The sequence below is a fragment of the Halichoerus grypus genome, chromosome 6 (assembly GCF_964656455.1).
Source record: "Halichoerus grypus chromosome 6, mHalGry1.hap1.1, whole genome shotgun sequence".
In the NCBI taxonomy this organism is placed as follows: domain Eukaryota; kingdom Metazoa; phylum Chordata; class Mammalia; order Carnivora; family Phocidae; genus Halichoerus; species Halichoerus grypus.
Genome location: NC_135717.1, coordinates 71,342,108 through 71,367,302, shown reverse-complemented (window position 1 = coordinate 71,367,302; position 25,195 = coordinate 71,342,108). Strand labels below are relative to the sequence as shown.

The following is a 25,195-nucleotide window of genomic DNA, read 5'->3' as shown; positions in this document are numbered from 1 at the left end:
CTGCAGGGGGTGATTTCTGAAATGGACAATAAGGGGTTTTAGCTGCTCCCCTGGTTCACACCATCCCAATGTTTCCTAAGTGTTTCCTAAAACTGTGTGTCACAATGAACTGGTGTCCACCCAGGAGGAAGAGATGAAGAACGGCGGGTGCAGGGTTACATCTACAGTACTCAGTCATCCCTACCACCACAGCTCATGTTGTACTTCTTACTACCTTGTACTGAGTGCTCTGGGCTACTTCCAAATGTTTCCTCTCTCTGTCTGGTCTAGAAACCCACAGCACACCCCCATCCTCCCATCTCCAGGTTGTCCGCAACCGGGGAACAGAATGACTTAGATGATCAACTCTTGCATTTCCGTGGGGGTAAAAAATGAGCTGGGGCAGAGGCAGAAGTGCTGCCTGATCATGCCCTTGATTTATTCTCTGTTGTGCCAGTCCCATGTTGGCCACGTTCATCATTCCCTTGGGAGACTTGCTTAGCTAACGGTGTGGCCTTCATGTGTGATGCCTATAGGATCCCGTCGAGATCCTGAATTCCAGAAGTGACTCAGCCTTTATATAACTGTGGGCTGTTTCATCTTTCTGGGCCTGCATTTCGTCATTTGTGAAACGAGAGGTGGGTTCTGTGCTTTCAGCCCCTTTGCCTCTAATTTAACAGGGTTCTGTGTGTGCAGGGGAATCCTGTTGCCATAAGAGCATATTCCAAAGACGTCTTTTCTGATGATTTAGTCTCACCGTGATCCCTGGTCCTTCCTTTGTCTTTGACAAGACCCCCCACACCTTTTCTCTTTTGTCTCTCTTAGCTCTAAGCTACCCCAGCTCAGTTCAGACCCTCCCTGCCTTTTGCAAAATAGCCCCTCCCCTTTCCTTACTATTTCTTTTCCTCCGAGACACTCTTTTATGTCAGTTTTCTACCCCTAAATTTTATCAGACATTTTAGATTCTATTTCAGCAACATTTATTCCAGGGAATTGCCCATTTCCCCACCTTGACCTTAATCTTCTCCATTAACAGGGGATTATTTTAACTAATCGGTTATTTGGAAGAACTGGGAATGTGGTCCTCAGAAATGCTCGTTTCTTGTTCTGCTGTCACTAAATATGATATTTGCAAGCAGTGGAAATTCTGTGTAGGAATGAGCTGTTTATTCTTGAAACTAGATGGGCCACAGGCCAAGTTCAAGGTATAATTTAACTGCAAATGATAACCTAAGTGTTAATCAAAACTCGGATTTGATCACTAACACAGAAGTAGCTCTACCTTACCTTTCTGTTCAGCATAGCTTATTAAAATTAGATTGTAAAAAATAGAAATTACATTGGAAAAAATACAAAGGAATGACAACAGCGATTTTGTTAATGAATCCCACCTCACTCTTTATGTCTCAGAAGCAGCGTAAACTATGTAATAAGCTATGCATCTATTTGTAAAACAGTCTTGAATTAAGGAGCTTATTCAGATGCCATTGTAAAAATAATTTTCTGAAATTGTGGTCTATCAACAGGAGATAAGATGGCACTTTGTTGTCGCCTGCTGGGGCCCATTATGAATATTCTATTTCAGAGGCAAATCACACTGTAAATACAATGTTCAGATTCATTTATTTCCACAATAGCATTTTTGCAAAGGTGCAATTTCATAATTTGATTTAGCATTGATAGCACATCATCATTTCAAAGCTCTTTATAACCACTGGTTAATTCACACATCCTTGGGAAATTGTTTGTTCGTACCAGATCCATTTTAAAGTGAAATCACCAACAACATATAAAGATAAAGAAACTTGCCAAAGGCTGAAAGGGGATAGAGATGTGATTAAAGTGTGCTGTCCTTCTATCTGTATCCTTTCCTTAGCACATGTGACTAGGCACTTCTGAACATGCATGTGTTCCCAATAAAAACGAAGGGCTCTATTAATGATCCTATTACAGGCAGGAAACTTGGTTTAAAACAATAAATCCAAGTCATTCGAGATGCAAATGCAAGCAGGACCTGAAATGAAAGAATGTATTAATTGTACTTTTCACCTCTGTTGGGTCCTCCTGAGCCAGATTTTTATTAAAGCAAATGATCAATGGTGGACAAAGGCTAAAGTTATTTAGCTAATTCCCAGCATTAATTGGAAAATGTCTAGCATTTCTAAACACCTCAATAAAAAAAGAACTTGAACTGTCAACCCCCATTATTTTTGTCACTACATCTTTCCTAAGACGGACCTAGAGATTTAAGCCCTTCATGTTTCTTACCCATGTTGTTTCAGGGTTTGGCGTAGATTCTGATTATACAGGCCCTGAGAATGATGATGAACTGAGGTCACTGTTCAACATCCACCACCACGTATACTCAAAAAAAATATATGGTAATAAATTCAGAACTTATAAACTTCTAAGTTGAGGTAAATTCAGGCACTTTCCAAAGCACTGTTTATTTGGATACCAAAACTCTTCCTCTGAATACCTCAACTGTTGCCTGCTACTTCATTCATTCATTCATTCATTCAGCAAGTGTTTATTGACCACAGAGTATGTGCCAATTACTGTTTAGTGATAGAGCAGTGAACATAACAGACATCATCCCCTGCCTTCATGGTACTTACATTCTAGAAAGACGATGATAAACAAAGGAGAGCTGTTTGTCAGGAGATGTCCTTTGTGTTCACCCTGTGCCCTCCAGCTTGATCCTCATTATCCTCATCTGCAGTACCAAGACAGGCCCAGTCTCTCTGGGACCTGACTCTCACTCCAAACAAGATGTATATAAAAATATCTGGCTGAGGCAATTGTTGGTTGAATGTCACGTGTGTTTCTGGTTGCTCATGCTCTCTGCTTGTAACCTCTGCTGGGGTTCCAGACGTTCTACAATTCAACCCTCAGCCACTACTCTTGCTTCCCAAGTTCACTCAATCTCCAGCCCTAAATACTTGACCAGTACATGAAAACTCTCCACACCCGGCACTGGCTAGCAAGGTCTCGCTTCAGGCCTTGGCTCCTTTGTCTATAATTATGGATCCCAGTCCATCCTCTTTTACTCTCCAGCAGGCCCTGAGTGACAGGCCTCAGGAAGCAGTGGACAAGGACACAGTGAACATGTGGCTTCCAAAGCTTCAGGATGATTTGGGGTTGCTTTACAATATATGTTTCCCAGAGCTGGCTCAGAGGGGCTGCTGGGGATACGGCCTCTGGGTGATTCATATATAGGAATCTCTCAGTGGGAACCAAGCACAGTCAGGTCTCATGTTCTGGAGTTGGTTTATAGTCTCGGCAACCATTTTACTGGCTCTTCAAGTGGCACAAATTAAACAGAAGACAGAAGGAAACTATAGGAAATCTTTTCTGCCTCATATCCCTAGTATAAAAATAATAATTCTTTAACAAAAATATTAATGACTAAATAAATGAGCAGAATGCTTTCCCTTACCATTCCATCTTCAACTCTTTCCACGAAAGGCCCCCATCCATCTCCTGAATGTAGCTAGTGGTGATAGAAACAGAAATGAAAAGATAGCCTTAAGAAGACATGGACAGAACTTGACCAGTGATTGGATTTGAGGGGAGACGGAGGCTGGGCGTTAGTGACTCTCAGTGTCCCTATCTTCAGGCCTGAAAAAACAATAGTACCAGCAACATAACTAGTAAAAAAGCAAGACGGTAGGTCCCATTGTGGGCATTTTGAGATGCTTTTGAAATATACACATAACATTCTATTGCTTTGGAAGTAACGTGATCAAGTTCAATGGTGATAAAAATGGGTTTGACCACTTCGTCTTAATGGAAGAAGGAAAACTAGGATGAACTTACCAAACCTGTGACGTGGCCCTGTGTAGGATGGCAAATCTGTTCAGTATGGATTAGCAGTGGCCTTCGGTAGTGCATCTGAGAAAACTGCTTGGCGAGGAATAGCACAGTATACTGCAGTGCCTCCCACGGGCTTGAAAAGACGTGGTAGCGATCTCCATCTTTAATCTGTATACAGAAGGGCCTCTTCCGGAGACAGGCTAACCACAGAATGGTAGAGAAGAGTTTTATTTGGAACAAACATTTTGTTGATTAAATTAAAACGCATGCGACTTATTTTTCTTGAGCACAGAGTTATCAGAAATAAAGTTTTACATTTAATTCCTTTGTTGAAAAAAAAAGTCTCATGTATGTATTCTATGGAATCAATTTTTGAAACTCAAGATTTGCAGATACTGGAAAAATATATGTTATCATTCTTATAGTTCTAAATAAAGATTTGTTCTGTGGTTTGGCAAACCCTACATTCTGTTTTACACAATAGGCCTTTTATGGAGACATACGCATCACACTGAGGTCGCCTCTATGTCTGATGGAATTGGGCCTCATATTTTTCCTTTGAATAAATATTGGGGGGAAAAACACAAGAAAATAAGTCACCCATAATCATACCACTCAAAGATAACACTATCTTCGTTTTGTTTATCTTTTTTAGCCTTTTCTCTTTGCATCTAGAAATATGCATATGTTAAAAAAGTTGAGATAGACACTTTTTATCCTACCATTATTCTCTTAAAATTACATTTTAAGTATTATATTAGGCCCTTAAGTAGTTTTAAAACATGCCTTTTATAAATCACATTATCTTTGCAAAATAATAATTTTTATCAAACTGCTTAGGACATATTTTCAATTACTCAAAATTAAAAGTAATAACAATAATGGTGAGATGATATCTCTATGAATATCTTTATGTATCTTTGAGAATTTCTTTAGAAGAGATTTCTAGAAGTATGATTTCTGAACTGAACAATAAGGACAGTATTAAGACTCTTGATACAAATTACCGGCTTATGTGAGAGGGTAATTCTCAGGATAGGGGAAGTCGGTGACATTTACTTTAAAACTACATCTACATTTCAAAGAAGTTGATATTTGTATGACATAAATTGCTATTTTTTTTAAAGATTTTATTTATTTATTTGACAGAGAGAGACACAGCAAGAGAGGGAACACAAGCAGGGGGAGTGGGAGAGGGAGAAGCAGGCTTCCCGCTGAGCAGGGAGCCCGACGCGGGGCTCGATCCCAGGACCCTGAGATCATGACCTGAGCCGAAGGCAGACGCTTAACGACTGAGCCACCCAGGCGCCCCATAAATTGCTATTTTAAATCAGAAATTGGCACACTTTCTGAAAAGGATCAGATAGTAAATATTTTAGGCTTTGCTGACAAGATGGTCTCAACCTGAACTTCTCAGCTCCTCCATTATAGTGTGAAAGCCCTAGACAAGTAAATGAATGAGCATGGCTGTGTTTCATTAAACTTTATTTATAAAAACAGGCAGTCAGACAGATTTGGTGTATAGGCCATAGTTTGCCAACCCCTGTCTTAATTGAAAATTCTGCCATGCTATGAAAAGATCTAAATTTGTCACCAGCAAGATTTGGGAGCAAGTGTTCCCTTTGTAAAAATTTGAGCTTATAGGATTGTGAATCCCAACTATAGTCTAGGGAAGGGAGTAAATTTTCTTTTGTTGCAAGGCAATTTGGAAACCAAGCAAGGAAGCTATGAATCAGCCTGTTGTTCTAACATAGGTAGACTATGGAGAAGTCTATACAGTTAGGCTTCTGTTCGCTTCTGTTAGGCATCTGTAGCTCTGCCTTGTATCTTTTCTCAGTGTGCTTTCTTGAGGAATTCACTCTAACTCGCAAGAAAGTAGTCACATCTATGTATACAAACTATTTTCACTCAATATTGATTCAATCAAGGGCTCCATCACTCATTAATACAAGCATTACTGCACAATTCCTAGGAAAACAAATCTGATGCTGGAAGAAAAAAAAAATCTTATGAGAGATAACTTTGTTCTCATGAAACCTACCAAACAGGGAATATTTTCCCAGATGTTAAGCATGCAATTGCTTTTCCCTAGGTGACCCTTTATGGAACAGCTAAAAGACTACCTTTAACAAAGGTGTAAAACAAAGGAAATAAACCAAGTGTAATCTCAATAATGTCATTGTGTCATAGATAATTAGCAATTATCTGTCAAGGAAATTAGTAAACTGACCAAGGGGATGATATATATTTTATTAGTCTTTATGGCAAAATAGAGGATGAAGGAAATTGCTTTCAGGGACTATCAGATCTTACGTAGATGTGTGTGTGTGTGTGTGTGTGTGTGTGCACATACATACCCTTCTGACCTCAAGAATGCAAAAGCAGCTGCTTTGGTAAACACCACATCTGAGTCCAGCAGTAGTTTTATGCTCATTGTTTCTGTCTCTTTTATTTATGCTAGAGAAACAATGCGAGCTAGATGCAGACAGCTCTCTGCCAATAATAGAAGTGTGTTTGCCGGTGAGCCCAAGCAAGTAACAAAGAATTGGAAAAAAATGGATTTGACCTTAGCAAATTAATATAAACAATAACTTCCCTGCACACATCACACACACTCATACACACATACACACACACACACACACACACACACACCATATATGTATAACAGCTACAGTCACAATTTTGGTTAGAAATACTTTTTTTTTTTTTGCTAGAAGACCCCAAATTGTGTTCCCATCATAAGCTTTTAGACCTAACACACAATTTTTAAAATGTGCAGACGTTATAAACACATATACTGTTTGGCAGCTAGCTAAGAAGGTAACCCCAGATTTATATTCCGACCCTTCTGTTTGATGGATGAAGAAACTGGAGTTTTGAAAGTGAGTGACTTGCCCAGGGAATGGGTCTGTGGTACAAACTTGTTTCTCCTGATTCCCAGAACGATGATCTCCTCACCCATTCGTGCTTCCTCTTCGTCTGTGTTGCTTTTCCTATTTGTTGTTCGGTCCAGGTAGTGTACATTCATCATTCGTTGTTTGGGCATACGTGCACTCCTTTTGCAGCTAGTCCTTCAGGGGCTGAGAACTTACTCTGTGTCATCTTGAGGGGTAGAAATTCTAGTCCTAATACCCCATAACAAACCTAACTTTCATAAAATATGACTTTCTGGGAACATAGGTTCAATCTTGAGCTAGTTCAACTTGAAAGGTTTACACATTTAAAAAAAATGATTTTAGTACATTATATATGTTTGTACAAATGCAACTCAGGCCTTATAATAGTTGTTACATGACAGCCAATCTTCAGGCGGGGTTATCGCGAGGTCACCCTAAATCACCGATTCCACTACCACTGTGAGCTGTGTACTGGGCCATGGTAATGCCTCAGAGAGCCCGTCTGTAGCCTGGCAGAACCCCCCATCATGATGCGCAGTTCTATAGCAAATCACTCTTCAATGACAAAGAATTGATTTGATTCTTTACATTACTTTAAATCCATCTGGTTACATGGATGCTTTTGCTTTTTTTTTTTTTTTTTTTTTTTTTGGCTTTCATTGTTTAGATTCAAAGTATATGGTTCTCTACTCCATTTCTACTCTGGTGAGGGACTGTCTCATAAAGTGGTGAGCTCCCCTTACCCCAGAAGCTTTCAAGTAATGGCTTGCTGCCATCCGTGAGGAGTGCCATGCATTCCTGGACTGAATTGGGCCCACAAATAAATGGAGATGAGTAGATTGAGTGCCAACCCCACGGCCGCTGGTTTGGATGGGGTCATTTTCATTTCATTCCCCAGAGCACATAATGAAAGACACAACTTATCTCAGAGCTAAGTTCGAATTGGATAATGGCATCACAACGGGGCAATCATCGTGTTCTAGATTCCTGTGCCCCTGGCTGCTGAGGAGCAACGGAACCAGTGAGGCAGTATTGGTTAAAAATAAGTAAAAAAATAAAAGGCATCCCAGCCAGGAGGGGTCTTGTAGAGCAGGACAGACACGGCTGACAGAGGACCTCGTGGAAGACAAAATGCTACCAGGTTTCTCTTATGGTGGCGTTTGTTTTCTTCCCCGTTCTTCTCCTAGCTTTCTGTTTTTTGCAGTGATGATTTAGTACTTCTGGGGGTAGAGGTTCGATTCAAATAAAGAAAAGTGTATCAGTGAAAGGAGAGGAAATGGAAGACAAAAATAGAAAGTATTGCAGTGAAAACATGTCTTGGGTCAAATCCTAAACTAATTATTATAATGGATTTCGGTTATTTTCAACTGTTCGGCCTTTGTTCATGTGTTGACCAAATTACCTTTCATTCCCAAGAACAGCTGAGCATCACACAGGGAATACCTGTTCCGTCATACGATTTGGTTGAATCCCCCGTTTATATCTTGATGGGAAGACAGACTCTCAAAATTTGAAAAAAATCAGAATCTTCATTTCTTCTTTCTCATCAGCATGCCGATATTGTTTGATCATATTCAGGAACAACAACAACAACAACAAAAAGGCAGGGGTGTGTATCATATGTCAGTACCACAGTCAGCCCTGGGTGCGGGAAGATGAATAATGCCTCGTTCACTGTCCTAGAAGGGGTCACAGCAGATGGGGGAGACAGGACTGGTAAACGGATATTATACAGTTTCAGACGGCAAATGCCGTAACGGGTGCGTAAACGAGATGGTTTCTAAGTTGCTACCCAGTTTGGTTGTGTGGGCAAACTTTCCCTTTTTTCTCCAGCCGCTTCCACCACATTTAACATTACCAACCTCTCATTTAGAGAGGAAACTGAATATCCATTCCCAGGCCCACAAGTTTTGGCCACCCTCGCTTCACTTCCCTATTATCATGAAAGAAGGCCCCAGTCATTGTCAACTGGAAATGAAATGAGGTAGAGAAACGTGAAATTGTTACTGATCCGTAGTAGCTGCGAAGCCTGGAAGGGAGAGACAAAGAATTGTACCTTGGGATTTACAAGTTTATCATCTCTTTCGGAAGATGGAGTTTATCCCAGTAATGAGATAGCGAACGAAACAAGGCCGTCTGTAAGTGCCAGCCGAGTGTTACACAGGAATGTGCGATAAGAATTCAAAGCGCCCGTTTTTCTTGTCAGGTAATTAAAAAGAAGAATGAGTTCTATAGATAAGACCAATACAAGAAAGAAGGTCTCCTAAAAATGTTTGTTTGTTTGGGTACACTTTGATCTATTTGCCCAATTTAGAAAGAAGATAACTGATAGTGTTGATTGCTCTCTCTCACTTCACTCTTACATAATGAGGTTCTCACACAGGTGAGATTAACTAGAAAGGAATGCAAAATATCGCTACTGTGGAGGGACCAATTTTGCCTGAAATTGGTGGATCGTAATGAAATTACAGAGGGACGATTAGTTAACCGCCTTGGACAAAGAGGTGCTCAACTTTAGAAATGGGAGCTGTGACTATAAAGTAATAAAGTTTCCTCGACAAACAAACATACCTGGAATTTTTGCATGGGATGACGTCTCCAACTTTTAAGTCATTGACTGTGCTCCCATTTCTCAAAATCACTTGTGAAGTGGCCTCAGGGCACTTGCTAATCACAGGGATAAAAGCGATCTTTATGTTTAGAGTTATTATTCTTACTTCCAACCTTTGGGGTCCCCATGGTTGCCAGAGCCCCTCACACAACTTCTCTGTCCCCCTTTGTACTGGGAACAGGTCTGATGGGAGTGCCCTCCCCAAATGTTAACCAGGAGGGGGCTCCAAGCCCCAGCCCTGGCTCAGAGGAAATCTTTGCTTTTTCTCCTGGCCCCACCTCCTCATTAACAGACAGAGCAGCTGCAACTTACCCTTCCTGCAATTTCTGTGGGGCCCTTGCACTCCTGGCAAGATGCCGGCCCCTCTGCCGTGGATGGTAGTAATGTGCCCTCCAAGAGAACGTCTGATCTGCAAAGTGTTAATGGCTAAGAACTGGGGGGAAGTCCTTATCCAAAAGCCATCTTTTGATCAAGGAGGGGCCCTCTGCCTCAGAGGAAATCTTTCCTGTTTACAGACTTCTGGGGCCTTTGAAAAGCCTTGGCAGGTTATGGGCCAGGCTCCTTAGCTTTTACGCAAAGGGGCAAACAGGATGAGACCAGGATGGAAACTACATATCATAGGAACCCAGAAGGGCAGGAAGCAGCAACATAAGAGGGAACTCTTGATTAAAAGTATAATTGGAAATGTTCGTGTTAGGTAGGAAGGGGATAATAGCATTAAAATATGTCTGTAGATTTTGTACGTGTTTGTAATAATACAACCATTAGCCCACCTTTCCTTCAGTTGGTTTTTTTTGTCACATTATTCTCCACTTTGGAGAAATCTGATTCCACCCCCCCACCCCCCCCACCCCCCCCCCCCCGCCGCCCGGCCCCGCATGGAGATTCTGCGCTAAGTCTATTTGGGAGAAAACACAATCAAACTACAGTCTTTTTATTATTGTTAATTTCTATGTGAGATGGAACTTGGGAAAGACCTTATTATCCTTCGTAGAATTAATTATTCTAGAATAATTAGGAGATCAAAAATAAAAGAAGTATGTAAAGGATGAGGTTGCTATTTATTCACTATGCTTTTTCTACATTCTGTTCTCCAAGAACGCCATAGATGTTTGTGAGTTCTTTTTAATAAAATGGCGTAGACATTACTATGAAAGGAACAATTTTTTTTGCTTCAAAAAACTCTGTGTGTGTGGTGGTGGCGGCGGCCGTAGTGGCCGTTGAAATCCCCCGTGTGGAGTGGGGATGTCCACGAAACGCCCCACTAATGTTATAATCCCTTTGCTGGCTCCACCCAGCCTGCATGTGACCACGAGCCACACCCACCCAGCTCTACACCCCGCACTACAGGATGAGCCACGATCATCTGTTTCCAGACAGAAGTCGGTAGTAACATGTTTTATAATTGTAGTCCTATGCCAACTAGAGAATAAATTGTCATTACCAGATGGCTCCGTGGTGCAGAAAATGTGCTCGTACAGAATTCTGCATCAGCCTCCTTGACTTGCACCCAGCAGGTGATATTTATGGACTGTTTACAAGTTGCTCACATATGGCATTCTAAAGAGGTTTGTAACTTTTATATGCTGTCATCCAGTTTATTTATTTTATGAAAATCCCACTCCAAAGGTCAGCCTCCCTCTATCTACCTCCCTAACTTCAGACTGGAGGAAAAATCCTGAATGTGATCTCAGGACAGAGTTGCTAAACAAAGAGGCTTTCAAGCCCTCCAAATGTAGTGCTCCCCACACACACGTCCCTGATAGGCTGCTCGTCCTGACTGCAGGCAGAACCCCAGTGAGAATGGGGGTAGCCTCCTTACTTATTCAAATGATACAACATTTGTGTTCTTTTGTGTGGAAATGATTTGTCAGCTTTGGGCTTGGGTCAGCTCATGTGGAGGAGAGAATGGGGCAGGCACCTCGCAGAAAGGAGGTGGCCAGTGTCCTGGGAGGGCATGCAAGCCAGGGGCACTCAGGTGGGCCCAGGCCAGCAGGTAGGAGCCCTTCTGGAATCCTTTCCTGGCCATTGCCCAGAGTGGAGCCTCAGAGTTCCCACGGAGGCAGCGACAGATCTGCACCTGAAAATAGTTCTTCCTGACACAGATGGGCGTTGTTCTGGACATTGGCATTCCTGACTTAATCATCCTCAGTCCAGGTAGCCACTCAAAATGGGTAGAAGTTTTATTCATTTGTAGGTCAATGGAAATAGGACGAAGGTATTTTCTTGTCCTCGTGAAAGCAAACCTAGAGGAGTGACGTTATTTGGTCATTGGAAAGATTTCAATACTGAGACGAACACAGGGTGTCCCCATGGTGGAGGAAAGGGGGAGCAGGCTGCGCAGGAGCCCCGGGGACTGTGGAGATTGCAGACATCTTGGAAGTCATGTCAAGTTCTTCACCTTCATTTGGTAGGAAGTAGGACACAGTAGGAAATTTTTTAGAGTGTGAACTTTCTCAAGTGACTTTTCCAAGTCACACAGGTAATCTTTTCCTTTTCACGTATTTCTTTAGGTAATTAGCATTTAATAACACAGATTTCAGATGGGGGAAAGGGAGAGGTCAGCGGCTCTACAGTCCCATAGGCTCTATCAAGCCAACCAGGATCTGTTTGTGCTGCTTAACCAAACACACCCCTCAGATCAGTTGCCTGCAGCAATTTTCAAAAAATACCTAAAATTAGGCCCTGCCTCAGATATACTGAACTAAGAGACGGGGGATGGCGCTCAAGCAAGGATGGGAGACAATCCCGCTGAGCAGCACAGACAGAGACCTGTCTCAGCACCTCGGCCTCTGACCTGCAGGCCCATATGCTGCACCCAGCCTGCAGGGCAGATGGACCGCTGCTTGGGGGAGCCAGGGGATGGGAGGAAGGTTAGTTCTGGGGGGCAGGGGGCAAGGCTTCTGTGGTGGGGGATGAGGCAGGTTCGGCTTAGCCTCTAGAAAGAGTACGGCTCTGTTTAGCCAGGCTCAGCCACTTACTCTGTGACTTTGGGCAATGTGACCTCATTAAGTCTCATTTCTCTTAAGGACAAAGTGGACGTAAAAATAGTACCTTTGTGGGTTTATCGCAGTACGCAATGAGATTATAGAGGGCAAGCGCCTAGCAAAGTTCCTGGCACGAGTAAATGCTCGTGAATAGTAGTGGTGGTGGTGGTAGGAGTATTCTGATTAGTGGGAAGAATATGGGGTTTACATTCTGGCACCGTTCCAGCCTCAGCCTATAACAAAAACAGCGACTGTTCACGTGGTGTCCACGGTGTGCCTGACGGTGGGTGTGTATCTTTAATCCTCACAAGCACACTGCAAGGTACTGTCATCCCCATTTCACAAAAGAGAAATGAAGCATAAAAAAGGTAAAAGCTCTGGCTAAGATTACAGAACTTGAAGTGGCAGAACAAGGCTTTGAAGCCAGGTCCTTCTGATGCCAACCCACCATACGGTCTGCGATACCCGACCAGATACTGAATTATGGGACCTTGTGTTCCCTTCCAGCTGACCGGAGGAGATCCCAGAGCCCTTGACTGCATGACTGGTCCTAATGCACTTATTTCCTGGGCAGTAACTGAAAAGCACTTGGGATCTTGGGAATTAGGCATGACATAAGGTTAGGGCATTAAATGGGCCCTTCGACTACGAGGTTGAAAATTCATCAGGCTTTTCTCAGGGTGAAGGATGGCTGTGAAGAATGGACAGAGGCTGTGGAGAAGGGTGGGGGCTGCCTGCACACAGCCAGGTCCCTCAGATCCCCCAGACTCCCTTCAGCCTGGGCAGCATGTCCTGGTGAAGCAGAGACTGCAGGAGGCCCGCCTGCATCTCTGGTGGTCCATCCAGTAAGTCCCTGGTCAGTCAGGGCAGAAATAAGTCTAATGTGACATCCACATGCTGCTCCCAGGACCAGGGCTGAAAATAGGTTCTCTTGCAGTTCCCTTTCACCAGCTGAAAAAAATATTTCTAGGGGATCCCAAGATCTTGAAACCCTGCTTGGCTCCAGAAAAACAGGTATACTTTAACGCCTGCCAAAATGAGAAAGATTAATAGGATAACTGAATTTCCACTGTGAACTGAAGTCGATAAGTATATTATTAATAGGAAGATGTAGTACTCATTTTCAAAGACTAATGTAATTCCTGTGAATTTTTTCTTAGAGCAACGTCCAAGAGTCTAATTTTCTAGAGCCATGAAACCAAACTCCATCTGACTATCCCAGTAGCTCACGGAGCCGGCGGCCCTCCGTTTCACCCTCCCCTCCCTCTGCCCTCAGGCCTGCACAATTTAAGGCAGTTAACCCTACCTTGAAACCCAAAGTGTTTGAAGGAAAAGTAGGTTTGCTGGAACAAGGTGTACTTTGACTACATAAGTTGTAAGATTGGAAGTAAAAACTGCAGAGGCCCCAGAAATATTTCAGGATCCATATTTATATTCAGTCGAAATCTAAAGAAACTGAGAAATTCATAGCAAATGGCTTCTAGGAACATCCTTGGAGAAAACTGTTCATTCACAGGCTATAGATGAAATATTCACCCCTTAAAAGTGTGCTGCTTCTTATAATAAGACACACAGCCTGTGGCTGTAACTAAATTTGCCGTAAGTTATATGGCATCACCACAGATAGTAGTGTTTAGTGTTTGGTTTGTGTTACAGATTGTGTGGATTTCCAATCTGTAATTTATAATCAATTTGTAGAGTATTTAAAGTTGCACTGAATGAAAGATTTTTTCCTTGTTTAAACTGGATTATTAGGACTGAAATGCTAATCCTCTCTGAGCTCTGGTGGCCCCAGTAGGTGCCTTCCAGGGAACGGACTGACTTGCCTAAACCAAACTTGGTGTGTAGTCTTGGAGCACTCAGCTTCCAAATCGCCTGTTCCCATCCTACCCCTCAAGCTCTAGAGTAAGAATAGACCCCCCGGGTCACCCCCGGGGCAGTTACTGCTCCAGATCAACCTTCTCGGCTCTGCTGTCTGCATCCAGGCCAACCCCGAGAGTCCAGAAACTTCTTGTCTTCATCAGAGAGCAAGCCTGTTTCCAGATGGCTCTGGGCTGGCTTGGGTATAAGAAGTAGGATTAAGATGAAAAGAATCATTTTTCATAGGTCCACTTGAAGTAACCAAACAGAAAAAGGAGACTCTAGAGAGTTCCAGAACAATCAGACTAACTAGAGAGGTCAATGGACCAAGGGGCAGCCTGCTTTCAAACAGACCTTCTTGTCTGGCTGTCAGTTCCTGTCCTCACTGAAAAGCCTGAGGATACAGCTCAAAGAAAAGTATTTCCCAAACTTAAGGAGTATACTGACCACCCTTTCAAGAAAAGCATTCCCACCAATCTTGAGTGTTGAAAATTATATTTTTATTATATTGCTTACTACATATGTACAGAAAACATATTCATACCTTACTTATGTTTAGCGTTCCCATAGAATAAATAAAATAATGCAAGTTTACACATTAATCCCAACATAACAACAAAACCAAAACAGTCAGATGACAACATCAATTTGACGTGATGAATCATGGCATTTGGCAGAAACAAAATCCCCGTCATTGGGTAACATAATAATAGTATGATGTGTTTGCAATTTTATGCTTTACTTAGTATTAACTTAATTTCCTTGAGTTTCAGCATGATGGACAACCCTTTTAGCTATTATCATGGTCTTTGCTGGTTTTTAAAAATTTTTTGTTTAATTTGTTGTAGCCACTGATGGTGGTTTAAAGTAATAGTGTATTAACAATGGATTAATTTAATGGTGTAGCCCAAAATATTACATTGGAAAATAAATACCTTTGTGATGAAAAGTTCTTTATTGCCTATTTATGTCTAGAGTTGTTACTTGTGAACTACCGCTTATGAATTTCCCAGTGACTTAGACCATGGTGCCAATGGCCAGGATGTCGGTGCTTTGGAGGTCAGTTGTATGTTACTCCCATGTTCCCAGGTGATGGATGACTCACCCATCCCAACCACTTGTATCTGTTTGAATGAATGGGAAGCTTTTGTCCACACAGACAGCCATGCCTTCATATGGTCTGCACTGGGTGCTCATTTAATCATAAACAAATACACACGTGGCCACAGAAAGACATGACAGTGTTTCTTATATGGTGGTTATTTAGGTGATCTAGAACATGTTCACAGTGAAGTTTTTAAAAGATAATCATCAGAAGGAAAACTTAAAATTTTTAAATTCTTTTATAACTGTTCAACACTTGAAGAATGACTGGCCTTGGGTCCAGCTACTCGTGTCTGACATAGTAGAGGTGGTTTCCGGGCAAGTCACAGGCTCTAGACCTTGATCAGAGCTATGATAAAACCAGAGTCAACATGACTATTTTTGAGTCCTGGTGTGTTGTTAATGAAAAGGGCTTTTGAGATCTTCTAGGGCAATCCCTTTAGGTTACAGATGAGGAAACAAAGACCCAGACAGGTCAAGTGACTTGCCCAGCATTACCCCACTGTTTAATGGCAGAGTCCAATTTGGAACTCTGCCCTCCTGACTTTTTGACCTAGGCTCTCTCATCACAGCGCTGGCTTTGGCTGGGCAGTCAACTCCGACAGCTCAGCAGGTTGGTAGCTATGGTGCTGAGGAAATGCTACTTGTTTAATGTGATTGGTTTTGCTCAGATTCAAAACGGATGTTGGTTCTCTCCCAGGTTCATGTACATATAGGGTGAACCCTTCAGGATTTCAAAAGAGTGGCATATTACTGCTTTTCTTCCTCATTAACTTTCCAGTGCTTACTCTTCTGGCCCCTTGTATCTCTCAGCACAGTTACTAGAAATGAGTTTTGCTGAAGCATTATTCTGTAAAAAGATCAAGCCCCAGAATGAGGACTGAGACACATTAGCAGAACGTCAGATGTCACTTTAGACTCTGTTACAATTCTCACATTCTAAGAGCTTATCAGAAGCATTTGGAAAATGTAGGAATCTCACCACTACATAAAACATCACATATACATAAAAACCAGTAAGAGATCAACATCTTATATTGAAAGAAATACAGCGATTTTAACTTGAGGTCACAAACCACACTCTGATTGTATATAAAGTTCTACTTAGTCGAATTTGCTCTCAATGGTATTGTTCAGTGCTAACATGAAGTAAAGAATGTATTTAATTGGTATTAGTGACCTCTTGGTTTGCCTGAAGAAAGAACATTATCCACACCATAACTGTGATGGATAAAAGACTCTACACATTGGGTATGGATGAGTGAAATTCATTCATTCACATGGTAATGCAGAAATTGATAAATCCACAGTATGGTAATAGTGCCACATCCCTATCATACAAATCGGCTATGTTTTAAGGGATTTTTGTGGATTTTGAGCACACCCATGCCTGTGTGTGTGTGTGTTCACTGTTAGCAGATGCCAAGCATTCTTCTTTCAAACATAACAAATATGTTTTCTGTCTTCCTCTGCTGAATGCTGAGTGTGTTTTAATAGAAGCGCTGGATTTAGGAGAGAGAATCCAAAGTCCAATTCTGCTGCTGTCTCGGGGTCGTATGACCAGGAGCGGTCCACAGGGGCTCTGTTTCCTTATCTGTAACATTTAAGAGCAGAGAAGATGCCCTCCAAATTCCCTTCTGTAATTCTTGTTCATGAGTTTTCTTTGTTTCTAGCACAATGAAACAAATTGTGTGTGATTAAATATGCCATCACCGTTACAAAGATGTAACAGTCCACACAGGTTGTGGAAGCACCCTGTTTCTGTTTTCCTCCTCACTAGAAGCCAATTCTAAGGAAGCACCCTGTTTCTGTTTTCCTCCTCACTAGAAGCCAAGATATCTACTAAAGATGTTAGAATCAAAATTGGCTGGGCCAAAAACATTCCAAGGAAGGAAAAGCCTGGAAAAGTCCCTGTCCAGATTACTGTGTTAAAGTTTATATTTTACAAATGTCTCTTATCTTGTCTGAAAAGAAATAGAGAATCTAAGTATTCTGGGATAAAAATAGATTGTGTTATTTAAGTGTATGTGCATGTGTACATTTAAATAAATTGGAAAAAAGAAATTTTCTGAAACTGAAACGAAACAGATTGGAACTGTCTTCAAAAATTTTCTTCAAAGTAGAGGTTACAGAATGCAGGAATAAGTTACTAGGGATGCTGTGGAATTTCTTTCTTCGATGGGTTTTTAAAGTAGGACAGACATGGGGTGTCTGGGTGGCTCAATCCGTTAAGCATCTGACCCTGATTTCAGTTCAGGTCATGATCTCAGGGTCCTGAGATTGAGCCCTGCATTGGGTTCTGCGCTCAGCAGGGAGCCTGCTGGAGATTCTCTCCCTCTGCCCCTCCCCCTGCTCTCTCTCTCTCTGTCTCAAATAACAAATAAATAAGTCTTTAAAAAACATAAATAAAGCAGGACAGACACAAATCTGCTCATCTGCCTCAACTGGATTAGGTTCTACAAATGAACTCAAGTCTTTCGATGTTCATTTCCACTAAGATGCTCAGATGCCTTTCTCTGCCCATTAAGATTCAGGGTCAAAGTCAGCACAGTGGCACATGCATAAAAAACTTAATTTTCTCTCTATTTGTAATTAAATATTAACTGAGCCCATCAGAATGCTTGAAAACATGTATTTTTTTGAGTGGAGATTTTAAAAATCACTTTGCTTAGTGTTCAAAATATGCTAGAGATTTAAGAGAGCCCACAACTGCAGAATTCTGATCTTCAAGAAAAATCGGGACAGAAATAAATTTGTAGAGAAAGTTCACATTCTTAAACTGCACAAGTGAGAAACATATTTGGAAACTCTGTGGAAAAGTAGTAGATAGAGAATCAGAAGACCTGAGCCTTTAGATGCTAAAACTTACTATTCCACCTCTCTGTCTCAGTTTCCATATTAAAAAATAAGGAGATCAAACCAGACAATTTTGCAGGTCATTTCAACTTGAAAATAGATATATATAATCTTCTCTCTCGTCCTCTCTCTCTTTTTATACACACACACACATACACACACACATATATGACTATATAACAATATATAAAACATATGTGCATGTAGATATATATAAAATTCTTCTAAATTTTGTCCCCATTTAATTGACTTTCTGCTTCCAGGAAACACTCTATGACCTATGTTTTAAATGTTTATTATAAAGGAGTTTGCAAGCTCTCTGAGTTTTCTCCAGAATTCACACCAATGCACTTTTGAAGATTCTATTTGCATCTACTCTATGTGCCCCCACTAATGTCTTACTGCACTCCACGTCTCCACAACACAGCTCTGTTTAGTGGCGCGCTATGGTTGCTGTTGTTCCTAGTTGTCTGGAAAAGTCTTGTCTCCAAATTACAATGGCTTTCTTTTTTCTTGCCCTGAAGCAACAAATGATGGGAGAAATATGTATATGTTTCTGTTCTTCAGAGTCAGAGCTGCCTCAAGCATAGAATTCTTAACCCTCTAGTTTATTCCAAATGCAATGAATCACTAAGTAAATGAGAACCACGGGCTGCATATCGGGCAATCGTGTAAGTTAAATTAATTTTTAGAACCAGATTGCATTTGTTAAGCCGGGGCTCTTAATGTGTGCCGACAAAAATGTCCAATCAGCCTACCAAGGTGCCAGAGACGTATTGCCCAGATAATAGCTGAAAATTTGAACTTGGCAGTTTTATGGATTGGTTTGTATCTAAAAAGCAGGCAGCTTTTAAAAGCCCTGAATAAACATTGCTTTCTGTGGACACCTATGGCGTAACTATTTATAAAAGTACCCAATCATTTTTCCCCTCCTAAAAGTGCTATTGGCAGAAGAGGGCTTGGTATTTAATCCATAACCTGCAATGCACTGCACCCTACAGTGGCAAAGAACACACAGAGCCAGAAGAAAGGGATCAAGAAAGCATTAAAAATGTCAGGCCACAAGACCATGTTTAAATTATTAGGTGAGATGCCGTCCTGCATTTAACAATGGCCCAGCACACCTCGAGGCCCAACTTCCTCTCCACTTGCTCTGTTTTGATGGGTTATTGCAATCTGTTCTGAAATTGAATTTCAGTTTGTTTCAATAGCATTTTGCAGTAAATAAGGGTGACTCTGGTATCTTGTTTGTGAATCTTGATGTAATAATCAGAGGTAATTGAAGCATGCACAAGCCACAGAGACTTATGACATGTTTTTAAACAAGTATTGACTGATATGAAACTAATTTAACAAAAACTGGAAATCAGACTCCTCTGAGAAGGCGTGCACAGAATACAGGGTCTGTTGCAGTTGGACTTTTTAGAGCTGGCCTCTAAAAAACAGCTTGTTCAAGTTTCCTTACCTTTCCTGAAGGAGTTTAGGTGCAAGTTACTGGCAGGCAAGGTTGTGACCCCACGGATAGGGCTAATCATTTGACGACCAGAATTAATCATTTGTCAGTCCTGTGGTTTGGATTAACTGGGGTCGGTCATCCCCTACTGCCTCGGTGGCTCCTATGGATAAGAAAATCTCTTGGTGTCAGAGGCACACAAAATCAACTCCAAATGGCAACATTTTGTGTAAACCAGCACAGCTTTGGAATCTTTTTATTTTGTAAATTAATTTTCTTTAGATAAGATTGCAATCTTTTGTATTTATGTTCATGCTTACACGGTTATATATACATATAGACATATCCCATAGAAGCATTATATACATTCTCACTTGCAAAGTGCCCGCTGGACTTATATTCCATTTTAATGCTAGTTAGATACTAAAAAGGAGAAATAAAAGAACAAAACCTGTAATTTACATCTCTAAGCCTTAGTACAGACAAAGATTATTAGAACAGGTCGTGCTATTCTCCTTAGGCTCTGGATTTAAAGCGGGTGAAAAGCATTTGAGGATCAGAATTTGAAATTCAAATGATGAAAAAAATAGTCTAAGATGTTGGCTTCCACAGATACTGACCTTACGTACAAATGGTGGTGAATTTTTTTGTTCATGCACTAAAGAGAAGAGAATGGATTGTGTATAGTTCACTCCGAAGATTGGTGATAAAGTCTCTGAAACCTTTTGCTGCTTGTCCCCTAATTGAAGGAAGTAGAGGAGACGGATAATGCAGGGAGGGAACATAACGGGAAGAAAATAATTAGCAGCTTCATTAGGCAAATTTTACCATTTGAGTGTGTTTCTAGCACACACTAATGTCAGTTGCATTGAGACTTTATGCGGAGCAAATGTCCTTAAAAGACAATGAATTAAAACATAAAATTTGAAATGCATCAATGCCACCCTTATCGGTAACACTGCCAGAGATCCCAGAAAAGTTGAGATCTAAACAGTTTATTTTTCTAAATAGAAATCTTGCAGATGTGGACCTCATTAGAACTATCATTCCACCTGTGGAAACTGAAACAGGATTGACAGAGTGACTAGGGATTTATAGACGTAATACTTATTATCGCTAATAGGAGTTAGGTACCCAAATCCCAGGATGATAGATGCAACTATGCCCTTAAGTGTTTGGTATGCTCTTCAGCAGAAGTGTTGTTGTCATGATGGCTATTTTAATAAGGTTTCATGTAATTGGAACAAAAGCAGAACCACCCAGTGTCTTTGCGTTTTCCCCAAAGTGATTTATATCATTTGTAGAAAAAATTTCTGAAAGGGTAAGGCGTTTTCCTTCACAACCATTTAGTAAACAAGTTAGAGGATTCAGTTTCAATGTTGTTAAAATCAATACGGAAGAGTTGGACTACCTGAGTTATGTGATGTTTATTCTGGTTTTTCTTGTTTATTCATTTTCTCCGTAAGCATGAACTTTTTTCCCAGGAACAGTTTTATTTCTGATTCTCATAAAAGCCCAAGATAAATAGACATATTTTCTACCTGCAAGAAGGATGATTGGGGTGCCTGGGTGGCTCAGTCAGTTAAGCATCAGACTCTCGATTTCAGCTCAGGTCATGATCTCAGGATGGTGAGATCAAGCCTCTGCATCAGGCTCCACACTCAGCGTAGAGTCTGCTGGAGATTCTCTCTCTCCCTCCGTCCGCCGCTCCCCCTGTTCCCGTGTGCTCTCTAAACAAATAAGTAAATAAAATCTTAAAAAAAAAAAAAAAAAAGAAGGATGATCTTATCAGGGAAAAAAACTACGGCATGGCAGCACCTAAACAATAATTCCAGTGCAACACTGGGCAAACATAATTAACTGGTCCATACTGACTAAGTTAGGGCTCCATAAACTCAAGTGGAGGAAACATTTACAGGTGACTGAGTATAAGAAAAGCCTCACAGAACAGATGAACCTTGAATTGGGCTTTGAAAGAATGGAATTTGGTTCTGCAAAAATAAGAAAAGAGAAACTTCTAGGAAACTTGATGCCAGAACAGTTCTGTGCAGTTATTCTTAGGTGAGGGGCATCAGGGCAGCTGTCTCTGACCTTTGGAAGAGCTGGTACCATCCCAGGGGTGGTGACTGGGCAGAGGCTTCAGTCCCCACAGGACTTCCCCACAGGACTCACCGGGGGAAGCCTCTTTCAGTTTGTGCCTTAAAACGAAAACCCTGTAACTAATACCTGGCCATGCATTTGACTACAAGTCGTCCTTTCTATTTTCCTTTTTACCCTGCCATTTCTCTACTAGGATTCATATTTTATCTTTTTCCTTTTTTAAGGTCATTATCAAAATTTGTTTTATCTACATTCAAACACTGTTTTCTTTTCCTTTTTTTTTTTTTTTTTTTTAAGATTTTATTCATTTATTTGAGAGAGGGAAGAGTGAGAGTCAGAGGGAGAAGCAGACTCCCCGCTGAGCAGGGAGCCGATGTGGGGCTTGATCCCGGCACTCCAGGATCATGACTTGAGCGGAAGGCAGACACTTAACTGACTGAGCCACCCAGGTGCCCCAAACACTGTTTTTCAAAAGTCTGGGTTAGAACATAGAGGGAGATGCTCCATGTTGTTTGCAGCCCTAGGAGAACCTGGCTTCATGCTACCGTGAGCTCTGAAGTTTTGAATGAGCAGAGTGTGTTCAGGAGGCAGTAGAAAACACGTTACTAGAGAAATGTCATCTAGTTATCTTCAACTGGCACGACTTTTTTTTTTTTTTACTTCCTCTCTAGCATCCATGTTATTGGTTCACTTCCAGGTCACTGACAGTGAAGTCCAGAGCCAAGGATGAGGAGTTGGCTCTGTCTATACCACCACTCATCTCCTTGACTCTATTCCGGGCACTTCTGTGTGACTCTAGGTGAACAATTCAGGAGTTAATGCAGCGGATTCATTAGTCAATTCAGTAAAGAATCGCCTGTGATACCAGTGGTTTAACAAAATCGACAAGCTATTCTAGTCGTGATGTGGACACAGCTGCAGTAAAGACACGCTCACATGTCGCAGGATACTATCTGTTCACTTTGTCCTTTCAAGCCTATATAACAATGCCAAGTCTGAAAGCTCTCTCAGCTTTTCAAAAAAGAGAACTACATAAATATAAACTATTATTTTTTTCACCAAAAATTATATATACATATACATATACCACACAATGCTAAGAATACTTTCCTCCTTAATTGCAAAGTGTAATGGGAGTAAAAATCAAAGCTTTTGCTAATGGTCTACCATTTGTACAGAAAATTTCCATTGAACAGATCAATATTATTGCTGTTCAAACATTTACACAGTCTGTGTTTAACATGTCTGTCACCCATTAAAGGGAAGTATTTTTGCAGACATTGGATTTTAAAGAAGAAAAATTAGAAAAACATCAAATTGAAGTTATTATTTTTAATGATTGCCAAACCCAACATTATTTCTGCTTTGATAGTATTTGAACTGTTAACCTATGTTTCTGGAGTGTATGTTCATCAGTGAATAATTAGGGAGGAATTCAGTAGTAAGTAACCGATATAAAGGCCATTTGACATATAAATTTACAAAAGCCTATTTTAAGGTTAAAAAAAATAATGAAGTCTATGTATGTGCTTAATTAGTGAAAATGGGTATTTGGCCTATGTCTGGCAAGGAGAATTATTACAACCTGTCATTAGGAAAAGTATCCTGAATCAATGACATTTTTACCGTACAGCCATAATCTTACTATATTACACACACACACACACACACACACACACAAATGTTAAAGGGACTATCAGTTGGCATGAAATTACATAGTAGTATGAGGAGGAAGGGAGTAAGAGAAAATTCATTCTAGAAATTTAACAGTTACAAAAATAGGAACATTCTCAGTCCAGAATTTGGAGTTCTTGGCTGGTGTGCCTAGTTTGTAAAAGAAGCATCAGCAGAATAAGTTAAATTCTTTCTCTGGCATCAGAAAGCCAACCCTCAAAATGGATGTGGAAAATGCTTGTGTTAAATTGTCACCCAGGCGTCTCTCTGGCCCTCTGGGTCCTCCATGGGGAGACCCAGATCAGCCCTTCCTCTGCCTTGCACCTCTCTCCATTACCTGGGTCCTTGCTCCACTGAACCGATTTGTCATTCCCATGGCAAGACCCTGCGTCAAGACTGCCGAGTCCCAAGTCAGTAAGAAGGGCAGAGGCTGGAGAGTGTGGGAATGGAGGGAGAAGGAAGGCACGGTGGGCTGTGGAACAGAGAAGAATACAAGTCTAGCCACCTACCCTGCCTTTTGCAGCACAGCCACAACTCCAAGCCCCCACAACAGTTACAGAGCCTTTGAAATACATCAAAGTGCTCACCAACCTTGTCATTGCTAGAAGAAGGTTGTCTGGACAACCTTTGTGCAATTAGAGAAGTGGTCTTCTTACTTATCGATGGTTTTGCCTGTTTTTAAAAAGTGTCAGCCTCATATATTGGTTCTTTAATTTTTTTCTCTTCTTACAATACCAAAAACGTTAGAAACGTTAGGGTCACAATGCTTATCCACAGATATCTGAAGGGCTCTCCTATGGAGGAGTAATTAAATGTAGTCTTAGGATAACGATGGAAGCTACACTAAATACTGAAGAAACATTTATTGAGGGAACAGAGCCAAGGCCAAGTAATGAACACAGTAATCATCAGGGCGCCAAGGACGGAACGAGCTATCCTCTCCGGACTCATGTGCCTCCTCTTCCTATAGGTTTTGGAGCAAGGCTGAGCATTCCCCTAGTAGGATTTTCAAATCAGAAGCAAACCCAGATGAACATAAAGACCCTCTCTCATCATCTCCTCACAAATGAGAGGTAGTGGTTTGTTTTTCATCAAAATACAGTAGAATGGAGGGGCGCCTGGGTGGCTCAGTTGTTAAGCGTCTACCTTCGGCTCAGGTCATGATCCCAAAGTCCTGGGATCGAGCCCTGCATTGGGCTCCCTGCTCAGCGGGAAGCCTGCTTCTCCCTCTCCCACTCCCCCTGCTTGTGTTCCCTCTCTGGCTGTGTCTCTGTCTGTCAAATAAATAAATAAAATCTTTTAAAAAATACAGTAGAATGTACTGGCTCTTCTGCTAACTGGATTTGAAATATTGTTCCAGTCCTCTTAAGTGTTCTGGGCTTTAGCTTTCTCATCTATAGACTGCAATATTGGTCTACTGTCCCTTAGATCTCTTCCCACTGTACAATTTTGCTAGTTCCATTCATGGTGGTCACCGTAACGTGAACTACATAGTAAAAACCAGGACATTCCCAATTCCCTGCTCTCAGAGAAGCAAACTGGAGTAATCTATGCCAAGGGCATCTGTCAGGCACGGGCCAGCCTATTTTACCAAGTATAGGCAGTCTTCGGTATCAGCATTGTACTTGTTTAGTTAGAAACAGTTGCTAAAACAGTTCTCCAAGCACTGATTAAAATTAAATTCCTAACATCTAAGGCAGAAAAGAAGAAGGAATTAGGTTGCCAAATTTATCTCCGTCTTCTCTAATTTGTCATCACATACAAAATCGATTCCCTTATGAATGTTTTATTACTGCTGACCTGTGGCTAGTACAAAGTCAGTGACTTTCCAAAACAGGACATTGAAAATATTTTC

At 41.2% G+C, this 25,195-nt stretch overlaps 1 protein-coding gene and 1 long non-coding RNA gene across 11 annotated transcripts in view; one reads left to right on the top strand and one right to left on the bottom strand.

Moving 5' to 3' along the window:
* The window catches only part of NRP1 (neuropilin 1), a 140,202-nt gene that overhangs the window by 18,979 nt on the left and 96,028 nt on the right, over positions 1-25,195 (top strand). The window lies entirely within an intron of this gene.
* Positions 1,586-9,743, bottom strand: LOC144382106 (uncharacterized). Of its 2 annotated transcripts, XR_013448516.1 has the most exons (5): positions 9,619-9,743; positions 9,267-9,362; positions 3,799-3,995; positions 3,419-3,472; positions 1,586-1,993 (listed from the first exon to the last, which is right to left on the bottom strand). It is a non-coding gene; the product is annotated as an uncharacterized LOC144382106 (long non-coding RNA). The 2 variants fall into 2 exon arrangements; XR_013448517.1 differs by lacking the exon at positions 9,267-9,362.